General features: G+C 45.9%; 1 pseudogene; it reads right to left on the bottom strand.

The window, feature by feature from the left end:
* Window positions 1-4,981: 4,981 nt before the first annotated feature.
* LOC120443545 overlaps window positions 4,982-17,146 on the bottom strand; it is a 42,865-nt pseudogene continuing 30,700 nt past the window's right edge.

Genomic DNA, 17,146 nt, shown 5'->3' with positions numbered 1-17,146 from the left:
CATTAAAGCAACATTTCAAATATGTAAAGCTTTTCTCATTGCCTGAATAAGGATTTCAAATTTGCATTTGTACTGACAGTGTTTTAGTTTTCCATTACATTCAGCTCAGTTTTGACTGATACTTTCAACTTGTTACTTTTACAACTTTTCCACCTGTTTCATTGAAAAGAAAATTAGAGACCAGAAGCACGAGCAGTGCAAATCTGTCTTCCTACTGGGCCTTGATGGAGCCCCATAGTTCACCCTCTGAGACCTATGTTTAAGTATACGTTTAGATCCTACAATAATACATACAGAGAAAAACCCAACAATCATATGACCCCCTATGAGCAAGCACTTTGGCGACAGTGGGAAGGAAAAACTCCCTTTTAACAGGAAGAAACCTCCGGCAGAACCAGGCTCAGGGAGGGGCGGGGCCATCTGCTGCGACCGGTTGGGGTGAGAGAAGGAAAACAGGATAAAGACATGCTGTGGAAGAGAGACAGAGATTAATAACAGATATGATTCGATGCAGAGAGGTCTATTAACACATAGTGAGTGAGAAAGGTGACTGGAAAGGAAAAACTCAATGCATCATGGGAATCCCCGGCAGCCTACGTCTATTGCAGCATAACTAAGGGAGGATTCAGGGTCACCTGGTCCAGCCCTAACTATATGCTTTAGCAAAAAGGAAAGTTTGAAGCCTAATCTTGAAAGTAGAGATAGTGTCTGTCTCCTGAATCCAAACTGGAAGCTGGTTCCACAGAAGAGGGGCCTGAAAACTGAAGGCTCTGCCTCCCATTCTACTTTTAAATACTCTAGGAACAACAAGTAGGCCTGCAGTGTGAGAGCGAAGTGCTCTAATGGGGTGATATGGTACTACAAGGTCATTAAGATAAGATGGGGCCTGATTATTTAAGACCTTGTATGTGAGGAGCAGGATTTTGAATTCAATTCTGGATTTAACAGGAAGCCAATGAAGGGAAGCCAAAACAGGAGAAATCTGCTCTCTCTTTCTAGTCCCTGTCAGGACTCTTGCTGCAGCATTTTGGATCAGCTGAAGGCTTTTCAGTGAGTTTTTAGGACATCCTGATAATAAAGAATTACAGTAGTCCAGCCTGGAAGTAATAAATGCATGAACTAGTTTTTCAGCGTCACTCTGAGACAGGATATTTCTAATTTTAGAGATGTTGCGCAAATGGAAGAAAGCAGTCTTACATATTTGTTTAATATGTGCAGTGAAGGACATGTCCTGGTCAAAAATGACTCCAAGGTTCCTCACAGTTTTACTGGAGGCCAAGGTAATGCCATCCAGAGTAAGAATCTGCTTAGATACCATATTTCTAAGATTTTCAGGGCCGAGTACAATAACCTCAGTTTGATCTGAATTAAGAAGCAGAAAGTTAGCGGCCATCCAGGTCTTTATGTCTTTAACACATTCCTGCAGTTTAACTAATTGGTGTGTGTTACCTGGCTTCATGGACAGATAGAGCTGCGTGTCATCTGCATAGCAGTGAAAATTTATGCTATGTCTTCTAATGATGCTGCCTAAGGGAAGCATGTATAATGTAAACAGAATTGGTCCTAGCACTGAACCCTGTGGAACACCATAATTGACCTTAGTGTGTGAAGAGGACTCTCCATTTACATGTACAAATTGGAGTCTATTAGATAGATATGATACAAACCACTGCAGTGCAGTACCTGTAATACCTACAGCATGTTCTAATCGCTCTAATAGGATATTATGATCAACAGTATCGAATGCAGCACTGAGGTCTAGCAGGACAAGCACAGAGATGAGTCCACTGTCAGAGGCCATAAGAAGATCATTTGTAACCTTCACTAAAGCTGTTTCTGTGCTGTGATGAGCTCTGAAAGTTGAACCTTTCTGTGTCCTGTTGAAAAGTATCTATGTTTACAACAGTCTATTAGCAAAAACAGTAGGAGGATTTAAATTGTTTTTGTAGGATTGTCAATGCTTAAAGGAGTAAACACTGCTCACCAGTGCTAAAAGCCAGGTAAATTATCTTTTGAAATAGTTTGAATAGCAGATGGGTGGGGCTTTCACAGCTACCACTGTACAGTACATAATGACAAAAGAAGAAGAACAATAATTCCCTTTTAAGCCAAAAACCCCCAAAACATTTAAAAGGTTTGGTTTCGTCTCGTCATTGTGAGACATAAATAATTCACTCAAGTTCATGTCTTTCTTCTTTTTTACATTTTATATATTAAACCAGTGGTGTTCTGTCAGGGCAAGCAAGGAAAGCAGTGCTTGCTTAGTGAAATCTTAAAAAAGACATCAAAACCTACAACAGTAAGGTAGGTTTTGAATCACTTGCTATTTCATTCTGTGGTAAAGTTTCTCTCATTACCTGCTTGCAAACAACCTTTAAATTACTACATCTTGTCACTGCAGCTGAGCAGTGTGAGTGGAAGCAGGCTCTGCTTGCCTCTGATTGCACTGAAAGCTGTACCAGGCTAGCATCCCAACTGTGCCGTCAGCAATTACTTGATGTTCTCAAGCTGAGAGGCTAGCACCTTTTTGCATTGTGGGCAAATGCCTGGTGTTTGAAGACTAGCATGCTACATAAACTGCCAGTGGCTCTGCTTTCACTGTTCTGAGATCACTGCACATTTGTGGAAACAGAGATAGCATTAGCAAGTAAATGTGATTAATCACCCTAACAGGTACATTTTGTCTTACTTACCATCTTGACCAATATGTGTGATGTAGAGTGTAGTATGAAGACACATGTAAGAACTCCTTTAACACAAGAAAAGAAAGGCAGGTCTGGTTTCATAAAAGATCCAAGTGTGGTGCTAAGATCAGATGCAGGCTCCATACATGATGTACGAAGCACAACCATTTAAAAAATAAAAACTCAAGATGTAGGTCTGTGTTCTGGGTTCATTGAAGCGATGTTTTAGAGATGCTTTGTTTTCAATCTCAAAACTCTTTCTTTTAATTACAAAATGATACATTTTAGTCCCAGCTATAAATATCTGTAAAGTAACAAATAACAACTTATTAACAATTAGCTGCAGCAGTAAAAATGTGGAAGCACACATGAACAGCCACACGGCCCCAGTACTGACGCATGAAAGGCGTCTCTGACATGTTGCAGGATCATTTTGCATCTCTTTCTGCAGCAGCTTGCGGGTTTGCTGTAACTGCCAAGTACTGCTGTTGATTGAAAACTGCACCTATTATTTTGCCTCCACGAGAGACAGCCTACTATTGATATAACAGGAAAACTTCGCCGCAGGTTATGTAGCCTGAACGAACTACATGTACTTGTTTCTGTAAAAGTAGAATTGTTTTACTAATGACTCACTCTGCACAGGTACCCTGCATGCAGGTGTGTGATGTAAGCATTACCACGAAACTTAAACCATTTAGATGATAAATTTAAATTTCAAAGTAACTGATCAGGCACACTGATCACTGCAAACAACATTTAAGCACGACATCCAATATACTGTACATATTGTATATCGTGGGAAATGGTTTTCACTGGAACAGGCAAGAGGCGAGGAGAGTCAACACTTTCCATATTAACACAGTGGCTTTTAATCGGGCCCGGCACTTACAGAGAATTTTGAGAGCAGACTTCCTCGTCAATAGGAGCATTGTAGTTGCCTGTGTTTTTGTGACACAGCGATGTTATGCGCACTCACTGCTACATGGAGTTTTTATCAGTTAATGACTCAGAGATAAGAGGGATGTAAAGCTCTCCTCTGCAACGGACATCTGGGGCTGAAGAGGAAGGAAAACATCCAACTGCACTGTGCCTACAGCTTCTCATGCTGCCTTGGCAGGATGGAGGAGCAAAGTCTTCCTGTTCAAATATGTCTTTATTTCTAAATATTCTCTTTATGCAGTCAAACAAACACAGCAAACCGACTAATCTGGCTTTTGCATTTGATATAAACAAGATCCAGTTTGTCTGCGAGCTCTTTTCCTGGGAAATTCCTCTGATGAACACTAAACGATTTATCTCCTGTAAACTATCTGCACACAGACACACTAACTGACAACTACATAGGAAATATGGTCGAAACAAACACCAAGGCAACAGCGTACCTTGTAACAGCTCTGAGGCAGTCTGGGTATGTGGGGAAGTTTGCAGCTAAAGCAAACATTTTAGAGCTAACCCAAACTGCAGAGTGGAGTGAGCTGCAAAGGAAGGTACCTAAGGCAGGCACAAAGAACACAACATTTTTCAAAACAGGGTTTAAAAGACTTATCACCACCACATATGTGTGTCTATATCAGGGTATACAATCAACACCACTACAAAAAGTAGTCACTTCCATGACCTGTTGGAGCCAACACAGAGGGGCTGTTTCACAATCTGCCACTAACACATATTTATGTGTAGAGAAGTGTTTTCATCATCTCTGCTGTGGACACCTGTGCACCAGCTTTAGAAGCACAACTGCAAGACAACTGATGATGCAGCCAGTCTGAGAGGATGGAGGCACCCAGATCCAGACTAAGATCTGCTCTTCACTTTCAGATGCAGCTCGATGAACTGCTAAAGAAATGAGACTGGAGTGAGACCCACAGGAAGTGAGCGTGGACTGATGTTTTCAGTGCTGTGTGTGAAATAGCTTTGAATGCCCACAGCCAACAGGCACTTGAGCCCCACCAGCCATTTGCTTTTGCACAGCAACTCTCTGGATGTCAGAGATATCAACATCAGGTTATATAAACAGCAGATGGAAGTGGAAATTACAGTTAAAATGGTACTGAATAAATAAAATTGGACCAAACTAAACTTTTTCAAAGGCTATCAGGATAAAAAAAAAGATTTGCTTCTTCTGTCCAGCAGATGGTGCTGTTGAGGTTTGTTTTTCTAGTGAGTACCTGTTGGTGACATCACAGTGAGTGTGTGAGGGGGAACAAAGACTGACGCATGTGAGAGAGAAATTACAGTAGAAATGTGTTGTGATGTTCAAAGGTGGGATAAATGCCTCAGTCATAATGTCATCCTTACAGTACCCTGCAATTAATAAGAATAAGAATAATAAGAATAAGAACAACTTTATTTATCCTGAGGGAAATTCTTTTGTCACGTACATGCTCAAAGCAGCAGGAGAGACAGAGGAACAGATGAAATAGATATAAGATATACAATATATACAATAAGAATAGTGTACAGTAATATACAGTAGGACAGAGTTATCCAATACTATGTCTTGCACTAACAAAGTAATATATATAACTATATCCTGGTGAATAAATAACTTAATGTTAATGGAATATGCTACTTGCAAACATATTCAATCCTTTTCATCTTTAAATACCTCAGTTCAACTGTGTACACATTACAACCTTTAAAAGCAGTCTGATTGGTTGGATGAGCTATTGCAGCGTTGAAGAATGAATCATCTCTGTTTTCAGTAGAAGACACTCTGAGGCTTTCTTTCTTCTTTCTGTTATTGTAGCGTCTTTACCTCACAATATAAGGTGACTGCTCTTGTGACTTGCGCTGTATAAATAAAACTGACTTGAATTGAGGCAAAGGCTCAGTCGTGCTGACCAGGATTTTCCAGAGTTAGTGAAAGAAGTGTGTAGCAAAACAGCTAAGAGGAGAAACATTCACAGCATTTTAGTTTTATTGAAAATCTCATCAGTCCACTTTTCTTTAAACAGTAAATGTAGCATTATTCAGTAAAGACATCCCTCTGCATACACCTGGACAGGTGGGCTTTACACCAAAGTTTTCTGATTTATACAAACACTCACTTTAACAGTCTGTCACAGTTAAATGCTCCCATTCATGTTGCTTTTAGAAGATGAAATCAAAATCCATGAATGTGGTCAAAAAAGACACGCTGGCTTAACTCTCCACTTGTCACGGCGCGGTACGCCGGTGTGATGATGAAATGGACCCAAGTGCAGACAGGGAAGGACACGCAACTGACAACCTAAACTGGGAAAACCAAAATAACTATGACCACTGAGACGAGACCAAGAAACTAAGAGTGCGCTATGGTAGCTATGATGATAACTGTGACACTGTGGAGGTAAACACAGACGACACGAGAGCTCTCGGTTAACACTCCTCGTTTATTCCTCATCACAACACAACTGAACACTTTTCCCTCCAAAACATAGCAACAACACTTCCTGAGAACTGGGTGTGAGTGGAGCCCTCCAGTGGTCCACCACACATGCCCCCCCCGAACACCCAGTAGGGTCATCCCCTAGTCCAGAACCCTCGCTAATCAAACGTCCAGAACGGCTGAACCGGGGAGGTGGAGAGCTGGCTGAGGGGAAACGAACCTGAGGACCAGGCTGGCATGGGCGGCCAGGAGAAGCTGAAGATAGCTCGGGCCCCGCCAGGTGGGGGGTGCTCCCAGAGGAAGAAGCAGGGTTGTCCAGTCCAGTGGAAGGCGGGCGGCCACGGCGGGGGGCCTGAGCCGGCACCAACTGATCATCCTGCAGCACATGTGCCGGCTTAAGTCTGTCAATAGAAACAGTCTCCTGACGACCCCCAAAGTCCAAAAGGAAATGCTTCCGGCCCGGTTGAACAACCCTAAAGGGGCCGTCATACAGTGGACGCAGCGGAGGCCTATGAGCGTCATGCCTGACGAAAACAAACTGCGAAGAGTCCAACGACCTCGGAACAAAGGTGTCGGGCAGACAATGGTGCACTGGGCCAGGAAGAGAAAACGAGTCTCTCGGGGGACGGAGAGACAGCACAGAGGGAGCGAAGCACGGGGGTGGGCTCTCGGGCAAGAATTCCCCGGGGACCTGGAGGGGCTGACCGAGGACAAGTTCAGCCGGGGAAACCCCGAGGTCTTCTTTAACCGCGCAGCGCAACCCCAGTAAAACCCATGGAAGGCGGTCAACCCAGTTGCCATCTGTGAGAGAAGCACGGAACGCGGCCTTAAGCGACCAGTGGAAACGCTCGCACATCCCATTGGCCTGCGGGTGGTACGCAGTGGTTCGGTGGACCTTGACGCCCAGGCCGTCAGCCATGGCAGACCAAAGCTCGGAAACGAACTGGGGGCCCCTGTCTGAGGTGATGTCGGCAGGGGACCAAACGCGAAACCCACGTTGAGAAAAATGCCCTGGCCACTGCTGCTGCTGTAGTGGACGCCAGAGGCACCGCCTCAGGCCAGCGGGTTGTGCGGTCCACCACAGTCAAAACCTTGTGACTGCGTGAAACCTTGTGACTGCGGCAGGGGACCAACCAGATCCACATGTACATGATCAAAACGCCTCCCTGGAACGCGGAACGATTCGAGGGGCGCCTGTGTGTGCCTATGGATCTTAGCGTTGGCATGGGATGCACGCTGCTGCCCAGTCTTTCACCGACGCACGAAGGCCCGGCCAAACGAACCTAGAGCTGACCAGCTTGACCGAGGCCCGGACGCCTGGATGAGAGAGGGCGTGTACGGAGTCGAAAACGCGACGACGCCACGAAAGTGGAACTACAGGGTGTGGTCGGCCGGTGGAAACGTCACAAAGCAGGCTAGACCCGCCGTTCCACACGGGTCTGTCCTCCAGTACAAGGCCCGTTTGCTCAGACCGAAGGGCAAGGACGTCCGGGTCCGCCCGTTGGTCAGCGGCCATAGCGTCAAAGTCTATGCCAACATAAACGGGAGAAACCAGCGCGCGGGATAGACAGTCAGCCACGCAGTTGGACTTACCAGCCACGTGCTGAATGTCAGTTGTGAACTCGGAAATGGCTGCCAGCTGGCGCTGCTGGCGCCCGCTCCACGGGTCAGAGACCTTGGACATCGTGAATGTCAAGGGTTTATGATCCACATACGCGGTGAAACTCCGACCCTCTAGAAAAAAACGAAAATGCCGGGTCGCGAGGTGCAGGGCCAGCAACTCCCTGTCAAAAACGCTATATTTGCGCTCACTGTCCCTAAGCGTGCGACTGAGAAAGGCAAGCGGTTGCCAGACACCGGAGACCCGCTGCTCCAACACTGCGCCCACCGCCACGTCCGACGCGTCGGTGGTCAACGCAATCTCCACCGACGGAAACGGGTGGGCCAGCAGGGCGGCGTTTGCCAGCGCGGCCTTGGCCTCAGAAAATGCCTGGATGCGTTCAGGGAGCCAATCAATCGGGTCCTTAGCAGTTTTACCCTTCAAAGCAGCATAGAGAGGATGCAGCAGGTGCGCAGCTCTGGGGAGAAAGCGGTTGTAGAAATTGACCATCCCCAAGAACTCCTGCAGCGCTTTAACGGACGCGGGACACGGAAAAGCCGAAACGGCCCGGACCTTGTCCGGCAACGGAACCACACCGTCAGCGGAAATGCGGTGGCCCAAGAAATCCAGAACCGGCAAGCCGAACTGGCACTTGGAGGGGTTGACGATCAGGCCGTGTGCCGCCAAGCGCTGGAAAACCTGACGCAAATGTGATGCGTGCTGACTCTCAGAACAGCTGGCCACCAATATATCATCAAGGTACACGAAGACGAAAGGCAGCCCGCGCAAGACAGAGTCCATCAACCGCTGAAAAGTCTGGGCGGCGCCTTTCAGGCCGAACGGCATGCGCAAAAATTCAAACAGGCCGAAAGGGGTAATAACGGCAGTTTTGGGACGGGACGTCTTCGCGCAAGACGGGAACCTGGTGATACCCCCGCACCAGGTCAATTTTAGAAAAAAATCGAGGAGCCGGCGAGGTGGGCGGAAAAATCCTGTATGTGGGGAATTGGGTAACGGTCGTTCTCCGTGACATTATTCAAACGGCGAAAATCCCCACACGGCCGCCACCGACCGTCGGACTTGGGCACCATGTGTAGCGGAGAGGCCCAGGCACTATTCGAGCGCTGCACAATGCCGAGGCGCTCCATAGCGGCAAACTCTTCCCGAGCGACGGAGAGTTTCGCGGGGTCGAGGTGGCGCGCGCGTGCGAACACCGGGGGACCGACCGTCGGAATATAACGTTCAACCCTGTGCTTCGTTGCCGTGTTTGAGAAATTAGGAACAGTCAGTGAAGGGAACTCAGAGAGCAAACGCTGAAAAACATTCCCAGAAGTCACCAAATTAGCCCGATTCAGGGGCTCGATGGCGCTAGTGAAACAGGGCACTGAAGAAAAAGACTGGGCGTCGATTAAGCGTCTGTTAGCGACATCGACCAGCAGTCCGTGGGCACAAAGAAAATCAGCGCCCAAAATAGGTACAGAGCTAGCGGCAACAACAAAGGTCCATTGGAAATCCCGACCATGAAAACAAACAGTCACGAACCTTTCCCCGAACGTTGCGATGGGAGAGCCATTAGCTGCAATAAGCTGCGGTCCGCAGCCCACTGCTAAACTGTCAGCGCCGGACGGGGGAAGGAGGCTCTTCTGGGAGCCGGAGTCGACCAGGAATCGTCTCCCGGAGCGCGAGTCTTCTATGAAGAGCAGTTTTTCTTTGTCGCCAGCGGTCGCGGCCGCTACAGCGCGCTGTCGGGGCCCGTGTCCCAGGGTCGGAAAAGCACAAGGCAGCAAGCAGCAGCGGCGGCGCTCTGGGGCCAAAACGCTGATGGTAGAAACAGAGGTCCCGTCCGCGGTGTCGCTGTGCCGCGACCTTTGCCGCCAGCGAAGGAGCGGACACGTCGGGGCAGGTCAGCGGGGAAGTAGAAGGCGCTGCCGGCGAGGCTGGAACTAGGTTGTGATCGTGGAAAGCGCGGGTAGCCAAGAGAATACGATCCACGTCCTCAGCCAGGGAGCGATAATCCTTCGTGCCCAGAAGCGGAGAGTTGGCGAGGCCGGCTCTCACGGCCGCCGGCAGCTGTCGGAGGAAGATGTGGGCGAACAGGAATCCCCCGTCGTCCGGACCGAGAAAGGACAGCATGCGCTCCATCAGTTCGAGAGCCGTACCGCCACCCAGGCCTGAGAGGGAGAGGAGCTTCTTGGCTCGCTCTGCGTCGGAGAGGGCATAGCGCCGAAGAAGCAGCTCCTTAAGGGCGGCGTACTTCCCTCGGGCGGGTGGATCCCGGAGGAGAGTCAACGCACGACGGGTGGCTAGCGGGTCGAGAGAGGCCACCACCTGGTGATATTTCGTGTCGTCAGCCGAGATGCCACGAAGGCGCTTAACTGAGCCTCCACGTGCACGAACCACGACGGGGATCGTGAAGCCAAAAGTCCGGCAGCTCGGCGGCACAGCAAACGCAGCTGCAGCCGGAGGCAGAGGGCTGGCGGCTGCTGATGCATCCAGAGCGGAGTCGGTGCCACCATCGGACTGCAGCATGTTCGAGTCAGGGGTCACCAATGTGGAGGTAAACACAGACGACACGAGAGCTCTCGATTAACACTCCTCGTTTATTCCTCATCACAACACAACTGAACACTTTTCCTTCCAAAACATAGCAACAACACTTCCTGAGAACTGGGTGTGAGTGGAGCCCTCCAGTGGTCCACCACAACACGCTGTAGAGGGCGGTAACACAGATGACCCGACAAAGACAGAATGAAACACACAGACTAAATACACACAGGAGGTGATCAGGGGAAGTGGAAACATGTGTGGAAACACCTGACAAAAATGAGCATCATGACGCCACAGGGAAAGGTAACACTAAACACGATGAACATAGAAAGAAGACTTTCAAAATAAAACAGGAAACATGGAGAGACGTGGACATGACAACACAGGCTTGACAACAGATACATGAGACTAACACAGACGATGTAGGTGAAACATCTGAAACTCAAGGCAAACAAGTAATAATCCCACAACTCAACATGATTTCAACATAAGATCTCAAAGTGAAAACGCTGGGACCCCGCCCCGACCCACTGCTGCTTTTTGCTCTCTCTCCTGCTCTCTGAGTCTGTGTGTTATCACCTGGTAAATGTAACAGTGAAACAGAATTTACAGCCGAATAAAAGTCTGATTTACATCACTTCATAACAATATTCTAATTGAATCTGGGCTGACAGTGAAGCCCAGTGATGGCTGTCAGGTCCTCGGGTGACAAGTAGTGCAGCAGACTGACAGGTGAGAAGTCAGAATTAGCTAATAATCTCTAACCTGACCTGCATTAGCTGATGGTTTTAATATTATCTAGAGAACAAATATACATCAGCAAACACTTCCATCACAGGAACGACCCTGTGTCATCAGAAGAGTTTGGACTCTTCCTTTCAGTTTAAAAGCTGAACCACTGATCTGTGTCACAACATGACCTCCTCATCTTCATTCTGCCGGAGCAACATGAGTCTCACTTATGAATGACAACCATCGCCTCTGTGTGAGCGCATCATGACATCAGCAGTGATGGACAATAGAATCTGTGTAAATTAGAAACAACATTAGAAAAGAACTATTGCTACAGCCATTTTCAGGGGTGCTATGATAAAGTTTTGACGTAGTATCACCGTCCACATTCTAGTCCTCCATATTACAGTTACTAAAAATACAATACCAGCTGAAATACTTGTAATAGTACAATCATCCACACATTTGAATTCACTTAGGTTGGACTAGACTGTACCACAAACAGCTGAGTCTGTCAGGTGTGTACAACATGGCAGTGTCTGTCAGTCTGTCTGCTCAATCTCATTTTGCAGCAATAAATTGACTGAAGTGAGAAGAACAGGCTGAGAACCTTACCTTAGAAAAGGACAGAGCCTGACCGATGGAGAGTTTTTATGACCAATATCTACTCCATTATGTGATGAAGTTAGAATCTGATATATCAGCCAACATCTTGATCTTTGAGGCACACAAAACAGATTTTCCTGACGGACCTACACATAGGCAATATGACAACGTAGTTTAAAAATAATATTATTTTAATGTCACAAGTGGATTAGGTGTTGTGCTCAGTGCTGCTTGGATCAGTGGATTCTGTTGTGGTGTTCCAAACACGTGTGCTAACAATAGGGAACTTGCAGCGTGCCCTCCAGCTGACAAACTACCCAGCATGAAAATGACGACTGACCTGTCAGGAAGTTTTCATTCTGATCCAAGAGTACGCAGCAGGAACATGCATTATTCACATACTGGAGTCTGCTAAGTCTGGAGTCCAAGTCCAGGTACAACTTTCAAACCCATATGAAATATCCAAAACTTTGAGCACTTGCTTCGCTGTTGGTCTCTGATTAGTATATGCATAATTATAGGGTATCTGTCTAAACAATTACTCAGAAAAAGACTGAAGAGCCTTTTTTGCAGCATGGCCATGTGAACTATTGAGCCAAAATCTTTTAAGAATAATGATAACAGTGGGATCCCCACCACCTCTCAACTCCAGCCCCCAGAAATACAGGTGTATACTTGGACCCTCACACGAGTTTAGGTTTTTTACCTTTTTACTGAAACATATGCTAATAATAATGGACATGGACATAATGTGTAGACTCCCAGCTTTCATCTGAGGGAATCATTTCAGTTCGATTCAATTCAGTTTTATTTATACACCGCCACATCACAACAACAGTCACCTCAAGGCGCTTTTCACTGTAAGGCAGACCCTTCAATAATAGATACAAGGAAAAACCCAACAATCATATGACCCCCTATGAGCAAGCACTTTGGCGACAGTGGGAAGGAAAAACTCCCTTTTAACAGGAAGAAACCTCCGGCAGAACCAGGCTCAGGGAGGGGCGGGGCCATCTGCTGTGATTGGCTGGGGTGAGAGAAGGAAGACAGGATAAAGACATGCTGTGGAAGAGAGACAGAGATTTATCAAAATTCAAACTGGAATTCAGCTCCCTAACATGTCCCATCCTCTTTTTTTAAAGTGACCAAAAGTATGCGGACAATTGACTCAACGTCAATTTCATAGGCAGGTGTGGGCAATTCCTTTGTTATGTCACTATCAATTAAACAGATAAAAGCATGGAGTTGATTTGAGGTGTGGTGTTTGCATTTGGAAGATTTTGCTGTGAACAGATAACATGCAGATGGAACAAGCCATCCTTACGCTGCAAAAACAGAAAAGAAAAACCCCTCAGAGAAATTCTACAATAGTAGCAGTGACAAAATCTCCATCCTGAGAAAGAAAGGATGGCTGAGTTCACAGCTCAGCCAGTGAACTCAGACACACAAGAAGACTGGACGTCCACAAAAGACAACAGTGGTGGATGATCACAGAATAATTTCCATAGAGATGAGAAACCCCTTCATGACAGCCAACCAAGTGAACAACATTGTCCAGGAGGTCAGCATATCCAAGTGTACCATAAAGAGAAGACTGCATGAAAGTAAACACAGAAGGTTCACTGCAGGGTACAAGCTACTCATAAGCCTCAAGAGCAGAAAGGCTTGATTTGACTCTGCTAAAAAACATCTAAAAAAGCCCGCACAGATCTGGAAAAACATTCTTTGGACTTATGAGATCCACCTCTACCAGAATGATGGCAAGAAAAAAGTATGGAGAAGGCGTGGAACAGCTCATGATCCACAGCATACACAACATCTGTTAAACACGGTGGAGGCAGGGTGATGGCTGGGGCGTGCACGGCTGCCAGTGGCCCTGGGACACTAGTGATTATGATGATGTGACAGAAGCAGCTGAATGAATTCAGAGGTGTTCAGGGACAGACTGTCTGCTCACAGCCAGCTACATGCAGTCAAATTGATTGGGCAGCGTTTCATAATACATATGGACGATGACCCAAAACAGTCAGCCAAAGCAACCGCGGAGTTTATTAAAGCAAGGAAGTGGAATATTCTTGAATGGCCAAGTCAGTCCCCTGAACCTGCATTATACTTGTTGAAGACTAAACTTTGGACAGAACGGCCTTCAAAGAAACAGCAACTGAAAGCTGCTGCAGTAAAGGCCTGGCAGAGCATTAAAAAAGAGGAAACCAGCATCTGGTGATGTCCACGAGTTCAAGACTTCAGGCTGCTGAAGGGGTTTCAACCAAGTATTAGAAATGAACATTTTATTTTCAGTTATTTCATTTGTCCAATTACTTTTGAGCCCCTGAAATGAAGGGATCATGTTAAAAATTGCTTTAGTTTGTCACATTTTTATGCAATTTATTTGTTCAACCCACTGATCTAAAGCTGAAACTCTGCACTTCAACTGCATCTGAGTTGTTTTATTTAAAATTCATCGAGGTGATGTACAGAACACTGTCGCTGTCCAAATATACATGGACCTAAGTGTAAGTTTTATGACTCTGTGGATTTATTTACTCCACCACATCCACACTGCTTCAAGTCTTCACCTCAGTTCTGTGTATATTTGCATTTATACTTAAACTTTTGTAAATCTGCCATCATTGTTGTTCCTGTTCATACAGAAGCATGTCCTGATGCTTCTGTAGGAACACTGCTGTTGAAAGGTGCTATACAATAAACCTGGCTAGCTTTTAGGGTCCTCACTGTGGATCTCTGTGTGCTTCCAAGCTAACCTCCAGTGACTGCACTCTGCAGTTTATCCACTAGAGGGCAGTAAAAGATAACACAAACCAAAAAAACAGTAACGTGAATGGGTGGGTTAAATTGCAAGTAAAGATAGGAAACAAAGTCACAAAGAAAAAAGACAATTGAGGAAATGCACATATCAGCTCAGCCAGTAAATAGAAAGAGGCTGGCACGCTGACAGACGGGAGGAGCAGGAACACTGTTTCTCTCATCCCTCCGTCATCCGGGGCATGTTCACACAGCTTTTGCTTATCAGACTACACTGCTGAATCATGACTAATCACACGCTGGGTTCGATCACACATCTCCCCTGCTGCTCAGAGTCTCCACTGTCAACAAAGAACAGACTGTGCTCACGTCAAGCTAATATATCAGTCTGGCTGTTTTATTGGGGACTGGATATGAGCCAGCCTCTGCCGACCAGAATGACAGGTCTGCACTGCTGCTGCTGCTGCTATCATTACAGTAACTACTGCCATACTCACTCTGACTGCAGTGACAACAATAGTTCACTGTTAGTGGATACAGTTTGGATCTAATACAACAGGGATATGCTTTTTTTCTTGGCAGGTGTTTGATGCCATTGTTATTGTTATGCATTAGCTTACATACTGCTTATTTTGTCCTTTCACAGCAGCAAAGAAAAAAGTTTCATTCATATATATATATACATATATATTGCCTCAACCCAGTGGTCTACAGCTGTACCCCCTTAGGCTGAAATAATCACCAGCCAACATTCAAGACTGCACAACTGTGACTGTGATGGTTGGAGCTGCACACACACCTATGAACACCTGTCAGAGTACTTAAAACCACCTCTGTGGGAGTGACCCTTGCAGTAAACTCTTGGACCACATTTTTCCATGATCTCTCTCTCTCCCACACACACACACATACACACATGTCTGGTTTGGTATCCTTGTGGGGACATCTCATTGACATAATGCTTTCTCTAGCCACTTACCCTAACCATCAAAAATGAATGCCTAACCTTTACCCAATCATAACCCTGTAACCCTGACACTAAAACCACATTTTTCACCCTCAAAATGTGGCTGTTGGTCCCCACCAGGATAGTAAATTTCAGATTTTGGTCCCCACCAAAATAGCAAGAACCCGTACACACACACACACACACACACACACAGTATTAAAATTTCAGCTACGTTATCCCTGCTGATACATATACCTTTACATTACTTTACATAGCTACTTGTTGAGTTTTAAAGCAATGCGAACAGTTTCATTTCAAGACTGGTGAGACTGAATCAGTGAGGATTTGTTCAGACCAAGTTTTAAAAACAGTCACAGGAGTGTCTGTGGTCTATTCCACAGGGCACAAATATATATTTAGATACCAGGACATTGATCCTTGCTTGTCATCTTTTGGATACAGGTGGAACAATGTGGTTTTCATGCTGGTCGTGGAACACCGGACCAGCTCTTTACCCTCTCAAGGATACTCGAGGGTGCATGGGAGTTTGCCCAACTAGTCTACATGTGGACTGGAGAAGGCATTCCAGGCATGTCCCACCAGGATTATTCCCAGAGCAGAACCAGGACATGCTGGAGAGATTATATCTCTCGACTGGCTTCAGAACACCTTGATGCTCCTCCGGACAAGCTGGAGGAGGTGGTTGGGGAGAGGGAGGTCTGGACTTCTCTGCTTAGGCTGCTGCCCTGGTGACCCGGCCCCGGATAAGCGTAAGAAATGTAATAAATGACTTTCTCCAATGAGTAATTAAGCACTTTTAAGAAAAGTAACAATGCATGTGTAATAGATTACTTTTTATGAGTAACAACAACAACAACACTGCCCATTGCATAAGAATGAGCTGACGCTGAAGAGCAACAATTTGTCTGCTTTGTCTCTCCAAAGTCTGACTTATGATAGCTTTGAGGCAAAAAACAGTTTTCTTCTGCCAGACGTTTCTTTGTGCGAAAGCAACGGTCAAAACAACGTCTGACCAAATGGGTTCTGTCAGTTTAATGTGAGTCTCTGCAACCTAAAAAACGAGGTTAAATACGAGTTGCGTTTAATAGTTAAATCAGAAGGTCCTCGTAAACCTTCAGACTCATTTAAGATTTTCAGTCTTTTAAAGAAAATCCCAAACTGGTATTTTTTCTGTCACCTTTGGTAATAACACGCCTCTCATCGTAGGACATGGTCTTGGACAGCTGAGTGGAATTTTCCAGAGGATTGAGTGTTCATCTTGGGCCAAGGAGGAGACAGTATTGGAGGGCTGTTTGTGCGTATCATGCACATATAGGGATTATTCTCATAAAACGAAATTCCAGCTTGTAAAGCTTTGGTATGTCTCTGAGCCATTCGCTCTGTCTTGGAAATTAAAGTGCTTCGTCACACTCAAGAGAAATACTTTAAATTCTTTGGAGATTCTGGAAAAAGCATTTTGCTGAGTGGGGTAATATAAATGTTTATTCAAGCCGTGGCTGCACAGAGATACACGTCACTTTGGCACACGCAGGCCAAAGAGGTACTCCATGATGGGGCAGATGTGCATTTCTGCTTTCAGTCCTTCACTAGTCCACTATCTGAACTCCACTTCTCAAACAAAAACACATTTTGTCGCTTTACAGAAAAAAATGGACCCATGAATGCAAAACCAATTAATTAAAGCAGCCACACGCAGCCGGCGTGCTCTTACATTAAAGTGGTGATTTATTACAGATCCTGGACAGGCGCATGGAAACATATTATGCTGACGGGAACTTAATCCTTCTCTTCAGCACTTTATAAACAGTTTCTCTTCTTGAAAGTTCAGGAGTGAGAGGAAGCAGGACACGGTTCAAGCAAAGAGCTCTGTG

This window comes from Oreochromis aureus, linkage group 14 (genome assembly GCF_013358895.1).
Source record: "Oreochromis aureus strain Israel breed Guangdong linkage group 14, ZZ_aureus, whole genome shotgun sequence".
Lineage (NCBI taxonomy): Eukaryota > Metazoa > Chordata > Actinopteri > Cichliformes > Cichlidae > Oreochromis > Oreochromis aureus.
This window is presented reverse-complemented; position numbering and strand designations above follow the sequence as displayed.